Genomic DNA, 9,568 nt, shown 5'->3' on the forward strand with positions numbered 1-9,568 from the left:
CGTGAGATGCTGTGATTACGGATTACGTCCTACTAAAGTGCTGTGTGAGACTACGAAGAGTGCTGTGATGAGTGCGCCGATGTCCGGACGGACATCAGTGTGTCCGTTTATGATCGGCGATGTTGCACATGCATGTCAGTGTTTATTAAGTGCAGTGGTAATTTATTTACACGCGCTGTGCAACAATCAGACGAAAATAAGTCATCGACAATTTGTTAGCCTGCACTACAGAGCTCAAAACTCGGAAAATGGGAATGCACATGATGCAGTTTTCGCATGTTGGAGTGGACCGAAAAATAAGTGCCCAGCCCATACCGCCGGGATGCGCATTACTACAGGTGAAATGGTTCAGTTTTCTGTAAAATAGCTGCCTGGCACAGCACCTTCCTAAATGTTCAGGCTTTGTACTATTGTTGAACACCACTTTATCATAATAAAGGAATGAATATGCTTTATGTGTTAATGACTAGTGCTTTTTCAACATATTATGTTCATTTTTTTTTTTCGTTTTTCCTTAGTTTCCTTTGTTTTTCATGCTAGACAAACACAAATAGTACACTTTTAAACTTGTCAGTCCGAAGCTGAAGATGAATATCTGCCATGCATGTGACAGCTTTAATGCTAGAAAGGTTGACGTGTATAGCATGCACGTAGATGCTGCGACATTTTAGTGGCACGTTAGGCTACTTGCCCCAAAGTCGTGATGCTTAATACCAGTGATGGCAGTCACACTTTGGTGCAGGTGAAATGCAAATGCTTCTGTTTTCTGCAAGATGTCAATGCAAAGTACAAAGCCCGGGCAGTCAAATTAGTCTGGAGCTCTCCACTACGGTATTCTTCATAGCTACATATGTCACTTTAGGATGTGAAACCCTACATGCCACAGGTAGGCTGCATTGTTTTTTAGATTTTGTAACCTCTCATCTATGTTTTGCAACATTTGGCTAATTTTAGTTCCCAAACAGTTGCTAAAGATGAAACCGAAGCAGTTCTTGGCATGGTTTGCTGCTTAGATTAATTTGCTAATTGCAGTTCTTTGAAACTTGCATCAATGCTGGACAGTTCAAATAGCAAGCAGTTAAATTACAGAAATGATGTGGATCATGCATTTCAGTTCTGACAAGTGGAAAGTAACGGTCCCCTCCTTGCATGCATAGGTGCCTTTAGACAAATACATACTCGGGTGTGTGATTGTGACGCATATCAAGGGTCAACAGAAGGCCATGTGGAGCCAGTGTGACATTCTTCATGAAGGCTAAAGTAAAATTGTACAACAGCTGCTGTACCATGCAGAAAAAAATTGATCATTTAGTGTATGATTAACTGACCATGAATAGCATCTTACTCAGAGTATGATGTGATATATATCTGGTTTAGCATCCCAAAATAACTACGGCTATGAGGAACACAATAGTTGAGGGCTCGGGTATAATTTTGACCATCTGGGGTTCTTTTACATGCACTGACACCGCACGGTGCATGACGGCCTATTGTTTCGCCTCTATTGAAATGCCCCTGCTGTGGCTGGAACCAAATCTGCATCTTTGGGTTCAGCAGCCAAGCACTCTAACTACTGAGCCAGCACAACGGGGCCAAGTATCAAAATGCATGCCATTACATTTCTTTCTAGCCTGTGGTTTTCTTCACAGAACTAATGTATACAAGGAAAAGTAAACAGCAAGAAAACACTAGTTTTATTGCACATTATATTCACATTTCAGCAAACATTCTCTAGGAAAAAATTTCTCGTAATGTTTTCATGGAAACCATGAACAAAACAAAACAATGCACTTACTCCACTCGAATTATTAATGGGCAAGGTTGCATCTATGCTACTACACTGCACTTATCACAAAACCACAAGCCCCATCTGCTTCGGCCAATCACTTGATGAAACTAACGGAGACAGATGTCGCACACCACAGACTGGTCGTCTCGCAACATATCTCTGCATATGTTGCATTTCAATTTCATGCCTTTCCACTTAGTTTCAACTGTTGCCAGCATTACTAGTCACCCATCTTTTCTGAAATTCCTTTTTACCCTGTTGGGATCAGCATCCTTGTTAACGATGGTCTCTGGCATTTTGGATGCTATCATTTTCACATCTTCCTCATCTGGAAGAACGAAGGAAATGACAAGCTTTGAGCAGACAAAAAATTAGGGAGACTCCTAATCTCCGCCTGTAAGGGTATGGTGTGCTAGCGTTAATGGTTCTTGTCTGCAGATCCCACTGTGGATTCTCATTAATTTACATGCCCTTTGCAACAAACATTATTACTAATTCCTTAATTCATGTCTCTGTTATCTCAGGTATACTTATTAGCATACGGTCGTAGGCTGCCCTGTTAGGTGATAGACAACCTGGCATAGACCTCTGTAAGCCTCAACCTTTCTTAATAGGAGCTGAAACGTTGAAGCTGAAATATTTCAAATATAACTTTGTAAGCTTGGCTTAACAGCTCCTGCCATGTCGTGTGGCCTCGTGACATTTGGCTCGTGGCACTTTTGGCTTGTGCACAGGGGTCATCTCTTAAATACTGGTTAACATGCATGAAAAATACAAAATACACAAACTGGTGGCTAATGGTCAAGTGGTGGACTGCAGATTCTGAAATGTATACCTATATTCATGCAAGGATCGCATCATCACATAACATGATCAAGAGTTCTATCAGTATCTGTAGTTACATAGCATTTCAATGCCCATTAAAGGACCACCTCAGACAATGGTTGTTGTTATCTCAAGACCTGTTCTAACAGCGTACTGGCGCCATTCCACTGAGCGATGGACATGTATATGCATACCCTAGGTAGCTCATGATTGTGGATCTCATTTCTTTCTATGACTTCCAAGGAGTTCCTGTCGTCAGAAACTTTATGAAATCGGGACAGTAGTCTTGAAAGGTGATGAAAAGAAATAACCAGGTTACCTTGACGCAATGCTAAATTACAGAGGGTGAATATGCTGCATGAAGATACCAAGAAGCTTGTACAAAGAAAAGTGAGAGTGAAATGGCAGGATTTTTGAAACATTGAAATAAACTACAAACTATACTTGTCAAACCTGTCATTAAGGAATGGAAATCATGCAGTAATCAAAAACACAACATGGAGGATATTTTAGGTCATCTTCACAAAACACATACCCAAACCTCACACACAGCTTCATACTTATGAAAGAGGACAAACCAATATGCAAGGAGTGTGGAGATGAACTAACAATAAACCATATCTTACACGTGCGCCAGAGTCGAGAAAAGAGGAAACATTTTGTACAATTTGCAACAGATCCCTTTCCATCCCAGCATGATCCTAGGAGAGACGTGCAAATTTCCTGCATTTTTGGTTTCCTAAAATGTTGATAAACAAGCTACATCCTAAAGAACCTTTTAGTCATTACACACAAAATAAATACATTAAACCTTGTTCTTGGTGCATGGCAGCATTAGTCGCTTATGCACCATAAAAATCAACACAATGCTGTAAGGTATACCTTGGTTAGCTATGTTATATGAGACAAGCTTTCGGCCTGGTGTGGTCCTTATTCACGTGACAGCGCTGTCATGAGGGTCTATGTCCCAGCGATCGGAAAGTGACCTATTCCATTAATTTTACAAACTGAAGGTGATTGTACAGATTTCTAAAGACTGGAGTGCTCAACTGTTTTATCAACGTCCGCCTGCTTTGACAGCCTGGAGTGAAACTGTTGAAGAGAATACATTTTTGAACATTTAACGCGTTTCTGAAGGCGTTGCTTTCAATTACGGGGCCAACAAAAAGCAGGTGAATGTCAAACGCCGCCTAGATAGGCTTTCTAGCAAGACAGCGGTGTAGCGTGGAAAATCGCTCCGCCGATCCATCGCTGGCGTCGCTGACTTGAAAGGCGAACTGTTCAAACTTATATAGCTACTGACCACACCTGAAACACTGAATTGCGCATGATCAAGGGAGAATTTCTCTAACACTGAGCACTGGTAGCTATCGATTTCGCGCCCAATATTGTGAAAATCTGATACGTCCACGGTTGAACATTTATGCGCCTCGGGGTAGCTAGTCAGCCGTGGGAACATGGACGCGTGGTTGTAGCAACGATCACTTGCATGGCACACTCTGCAAAATTCCAAGAGTCAGCTTCTTCAACGAAATGTGCAGCGCACATTTTCTACCGCGTACCTAAGTCCGGTGATGCATGCATATCGATCCCGATCGTTTCAAAGCTGCGCGGCCGTTCAGTCGGGTCACGCTAACCTCGAGCATGCGGGGGTTTAAACTACATGTACGCAAACTTCAACGACAAGAAAAAGATGCAGCTTAAGCACTTTAGTCTAGTCTTCCCCTATATACCAAAGAACATTGCTGTTCACAGGGAATTCGTATCATTCACGCTTCCGGCTTTCCGGTTGTGCACTCTTGCGGTGCGGTGCAGTAGGTCTTCGCCTCGACGAGTCGATGTGCAGGCCTCTAGTAGATTCGGCATGTCTTCTGCCACGGCTCTGAGGTAGAATTTTAACGAAGAATTTAGCTAAAAACATTCTGTTTCCTCGGTCTGCATATGAGGAACGAGCATAATGCCATTTCACATACATACTTTGGACTGCCGAATGTTCAGCTGCACGGCGAGGTGTGTGTGTGTTGTGCCGGCGCTAGATCTTCGGAGGTCGATGCAGGACCTAAGACAGCGTAAATGCTAGGAATAGCTCGCTCGCATTACGGGCAGATCGAGGTGATAGTTTAGTGCGAAGCGAAAGCTGCTCGTGAATGTGCGTATCTCGATGGCAGCTGGTGGAGCTGGTGCAGTACGTAGCATATCGCCTGCAGCTATGTGCTTGACAGCGATGTTTGCCGTACACAACCCTAAGTGAAGACCGTGATCTATGTTAGAACGGATGCACTCTTCGTAGCACCTCATCGAGAGTCGCGGCTAGCTGATATCATAGAGGATGAGATCCATTCACGCGTAGCAAGCGGAATGTGGCCGCGTTCGACGTGCATATAGCCATGAGCCTGTATATCGACGTCCGCCGTATCTTTACGAGAATCGAATGGATACGTCGGACGTACCTTTAGACACTTCGTCTGATTTTTGATGGACCTCTTTGAGAACTAATGTGCATGTGTTGCTGCGGAAGAGGACGTGGCGGCCGTACTTGGAAGAAAAAAAAAAGCCTGCCACTCATGGCAATGCAGCATTAATTTCTAGGTGGCTTTGGCGCCACCAGGTAGCTCTGCGTAGCCGTGACGTGGCGCGTGGTAGGCCTAGTCTAGGAAGTTGTAACATTTGTGGTAGGTAGGGTAGGTGGTTCGTCGATTGCGGCAAGTTGCTACGAGTTTGAGTTACGGGTTTAGTTGTAGCCGGTTGCAGCTTTGATATTTTACGCCTGCAGTAGCATTGTGAATGTGCGGTTTATTTTAAACGCCCGGAAATACTGCCAGTGTCGAACCAAGCGTTCTTGTGATCCGCCGTGTTCAATACAAGACATGTCTGATCAGCCTACAGGACGTGCACGGGGTCGGTCGCGGGGCAAGTCCCGCAACATACCCCCTCCACAGGAAGCTGGGGTACGTCGACCTGGCTTCGAGGGCCCTGGGCCTTCTCAGCCACCACCTCAGGCATACCAGCAACAGCCACAACAGCACCCAAGCTACCAGCAACTGCCTGGTGCCATGGCTGCGCCACCACAGCAGCAGGCAGCGTTCCAGCCGGCACCAACAATGGCGTCATCAACTGGGCGTGCTGCTCATAGGCCTGGAACGTTAGTGCGACCTGGAGATATTACTCAGGCACCCCCTCAGCCGCCCACCGAGCAGATGGGCGCCATGAGCCTGGCCGGAGGAGACACTGCAGGCAGGGGCGCCCGCCGTGGTCGGCGGGATGATATTGCTATCCTTGCCACCCGGCCACAGCGTATCACTGACAAAAAGGGTACCACTGGGAACCCTATTAGGCTGTTGTCAAACTATTTCCGCCTGGAGACAATGCCAAACTGGGCCATTCAACAGTATCACGTGGACTTCGCACCGAACATTGAGTCGTCCCGGCTGCGTAGTGCTTTTCTAAGGGATCACCGGGACAGGTTCGGAGGAAGCTACATATTTGATGGCATGTCTGATTTGAAGAGTTCCACTCGTCTGGAGCACAAGGTGACGGAACTGTACTCTCAGCGGCGCACTGATGGTGCCCAGATCCGCATCACGGTGAAGCATGTCCAGGAGCTGGCACCGAACAACCCTGAGCTGCTCAGGATCTTCAATACTCAAATGCGAAGGAACCTCGAGAGTATGCAGTTTGTCCAGATCCGGCGCCAGTTCTTCAATGCTGCTGGTCCAAAGCCTATCAGCCGTCACAGCCTGGAGATCTGGGAGGGCCTGACCACTGCTGTGGGCCAGCATGACGGAGGCATCCTCATGGTGGTCGACACAGTGCACAAGGTTCTGCGTACGGAGAATGTGCTCCACCTGCTTGGGTCTCTGCAGCAGTCTACCCGTGGCAACTACAAGGACGAAGTCATGAAGGCTGTCGTTGGATCAATCGTCATGACCAGGTACAACAACAAGACGTATCGTGTGGACGACATTGACTGGTCTAAGAACCCACAGCAGACGTTTGACACCAAGGAGGGCCCCATCACCTACCTGAAGTACTACAAAGATCACTACAACAAGGACATTTGGGACATGAACCAGCCACTGCTCGTGTGCCGTCCCAGAGAGAGGGACATACGGGTGGGCCGCACTGACAACCTTTACCTAATTCCCGAGCTGTGCTTCCTCACAGGGCTCACTGACGACATCCGCTCCAACTTCACCATCATGAAAGATTTGGCCAGTGAAATGAAGCTGGACCCCGTAAAGCGTGTTGTCAACTTGCAGGAGTTTATGAAGAACATGACCAGAAATCCACAGGTCACAAAGGAGATGGACCAATGGGGGTTGAAGTTTTCTGAAAAGCTGGTTGAGATCTCTGGTCGTCAAGTGCAGCCAGAGAGAGTGATTCATGGAAACAACATCAGGTCACCCGTGAACTCGTCGACGGCAGACTTCTCGCGCGAGATGCGAGACAAAACTATGTTCAAGGCTATCCAGATCCGATCATGGGTGGTTGTGTGCACCCGCCGTGACATGAAGAATGCGCAAGACTTTGTGCGTGAGCTCATGTGTGTGGGCCCACCAATGGGAGTGACCCTGCAGCAGCCACAGGTGATTGCTCTGGATGATGACCGTGTGGGCAGCTACATAAACGGCCTCAAGAATGTCCCTCGGGAGACTGAGATGCTCATGGCGGTGTTCCCCAACAACCGCAGGGACCGTTACGATGGACTCAAGAAGGTTGCCTGCGTTGACATGGGACTGCACACCCAGGTGATGCTGGGCAGGACCATCAGCAACAAGAAGAACCTGAAGTCTGTGGCAACAAAGGTGGCCATCCAGATGAACTGCAAGTTGGGTGGAGAAGCTTGGGCTGTTGAGATCCCGCTTCAAAACGTCATGTGTATCGGCTACGACACCTACCACGATTGCCGCCAAAGGGACTGTCAGCTGGTGGCTTTGTGGCCAGTTTGAACAAGACCCTGACTTGATGGTACTCACGTGTGAGCTTCCACCAGACTCACCAGGAGCTCGGCAGTGCACTGAAGACCCACCTGGCATTGTCGATGAAACAGTACCAGGAAGAGAACAATGCAGTTCCAGAGCGCATCCTCTTTTTCCGTGATGGTGTGTCGTATGGCCAGCTGCTTCAGGTGCAGGAGTGGGAGGTTGGCCAAATCCAAAGCTTGCTGACCGAAATGTTTCCAGGGAGAGAACCTCAGCTCGCATTTGTTGTGGTGACCAAGAGGATAGCAGCCCGTTTCTTCAGCATTGACAACAGGGGTGGCTACCAGAACCCGCCTCCAGGAACAGTGATTGACAACATGGTTACCCGGCCAGAACGGTACGACTTCTACCTTGTCTCGCAGAGTGTGCGTCAGGGCACAGTGGCTCCTACTCACTTCAATGTCATCCACGATACCACCACGCTCAAGCCAGAGCACATGCAGAGACTCTCCTACAAGCTCACTCACTTGTATTTCAATTGGCCAGGTACCATCCGTGTTCCTGCTCCATGCCAGTATGCCCACAAGCTGGCATTTCTGGCAGGCCAGAGTCTTCACGCTGAGCCACACAAGAGATTGTCCACCACTCTCTTCTATTTGTAATAAGCGCCCATTGAGACCCACAAGCACTGCCAGTTTCATTTGCGTTCTTGTAGCAGCTGCGCCTCTCAATCCTTGACGTCCTTTCTGCTTTGTACTTTCGAGTTCCTTCTCTGTTTTGTATTTTGATTTCCATGCCCCCTTCTTCCTTTCGTTGCCTACATTTCACGCCTTGTACAAGTGGCGTAGGAACACTGAAGCAGTATCCTCCCATCAATGCCAGGCGTAACGAGATGCTTGGTTTGGTGGCTGTGTTCTATCCAGCTGCAAAGGGTACCTCACATGCTGGTGACTGAGCCACCTGTAACATTGTTGGGGTGTGCTGCTCTTTAATGTTTTCCATTATCATGCTGCAGGCCAAAAGATTTGTTTGTAATCTTTTTTTTATTTTTTACATATTGTTGCTTCTCCTTTGGAGAAGCAACAATAATAAAAAAAAAAGGCAGTTATTCAAATTATTGCTGGAATGCAATTTATTTCGTTATCGTACAAAGTTTGCATTTCTGTAACCCACTTTGAGTTGATGTTTTTTGGCAAGGGTCTAGTGCCTTGCAATGTTTCAGAATATGTTTCACTGTTAAAATGTCATCACATTGAATAAAAATTAAAAAAAAAAAGGGCACCAAAACTTTATCGCTGCTTACGCGTGTACGAAGCCACTGCTTTACACAATTGCGGTTAATAATGGACAATAATGCGGCACAATTTATCTTCCGAAAAAAAAATGGCCTTTAAAAAGCGCCTTTTCCAAATTGAAAAGCATTGCTGCACTTCCGCTGGGCAAACTGCCATCTCGTAGCGCTCAGACGAATCAGGGGACTCCATCTGAGACCGGCACGGGCCGCTGTCTCGCAGCGTGCCCAGAAATGAGAAACGCGTTAGTAAAAATATGCACATGATTTCGTATCAAAAATGATGCACTGATGCTACCGTCCGTTGTGCAGCGTTCAGGATGGTTTCTAACCATTTCGCTTCAGATTTAGCATCCATTTGCTAGCCAAATTGGTGGCTAGTTTGCAGGCAGGAATTTGAGCAGACAACTTCTGTACCTCCGTCTGTATGCCATTCTTCTTTTCCCCTTAACCTAAACCAACCAAATGAGATTTAAAGCTCTGTGGTGAGTGTCAATGTAAACGTGCGGAATGAAAAAGCGAGTCGCTATCACGTCTACTCTTACGGTAAAGCTTGTGCTCGTAATTTTGACTGCGATAACTGTCAAGCAGATGTTCCCCAGTTCTGTAGTATTGGCGCAACATCGTGACGTGCCGAATGGTAAGCACGCATTATGCATGACTCACCATAAGGGGTCCGAGTACATTTGCTTTATATCTAACCATGTTGCATAATTTAGAAAAGACCACAGGCACTAATTA

At 46.6% G+C, this 9,568-nt stretch overlaps 1 pseudogene; it reads left to right on the forward strand.

The window, feature by feature from the left end:
• Positions 1-5,296: 5,296 nt before the first annotated feature.
• Positions 5,297-8,214, forward strand: LOC146183311 (piwi-like protein Siwi pseudogene; annotated as a pseudogene).
• Positions 8,215-9,568: the final 1,354 nt, after the last annotated feature.

Source organism: Amblyomma maculatum, chromosome 7 (genome assembly GCF_055883805.1).
Source record: "Amblyomma maculatum isolate TAMU_Amacu chromosome 7, ASM5588380v1, whole genome shotgun sequence".
NCBI lineage: Eukaryota > Metazoa > Arthropoda > Arachnida > Ixodida > Ixodidae > Amblyomma > Amblyomma maculatum.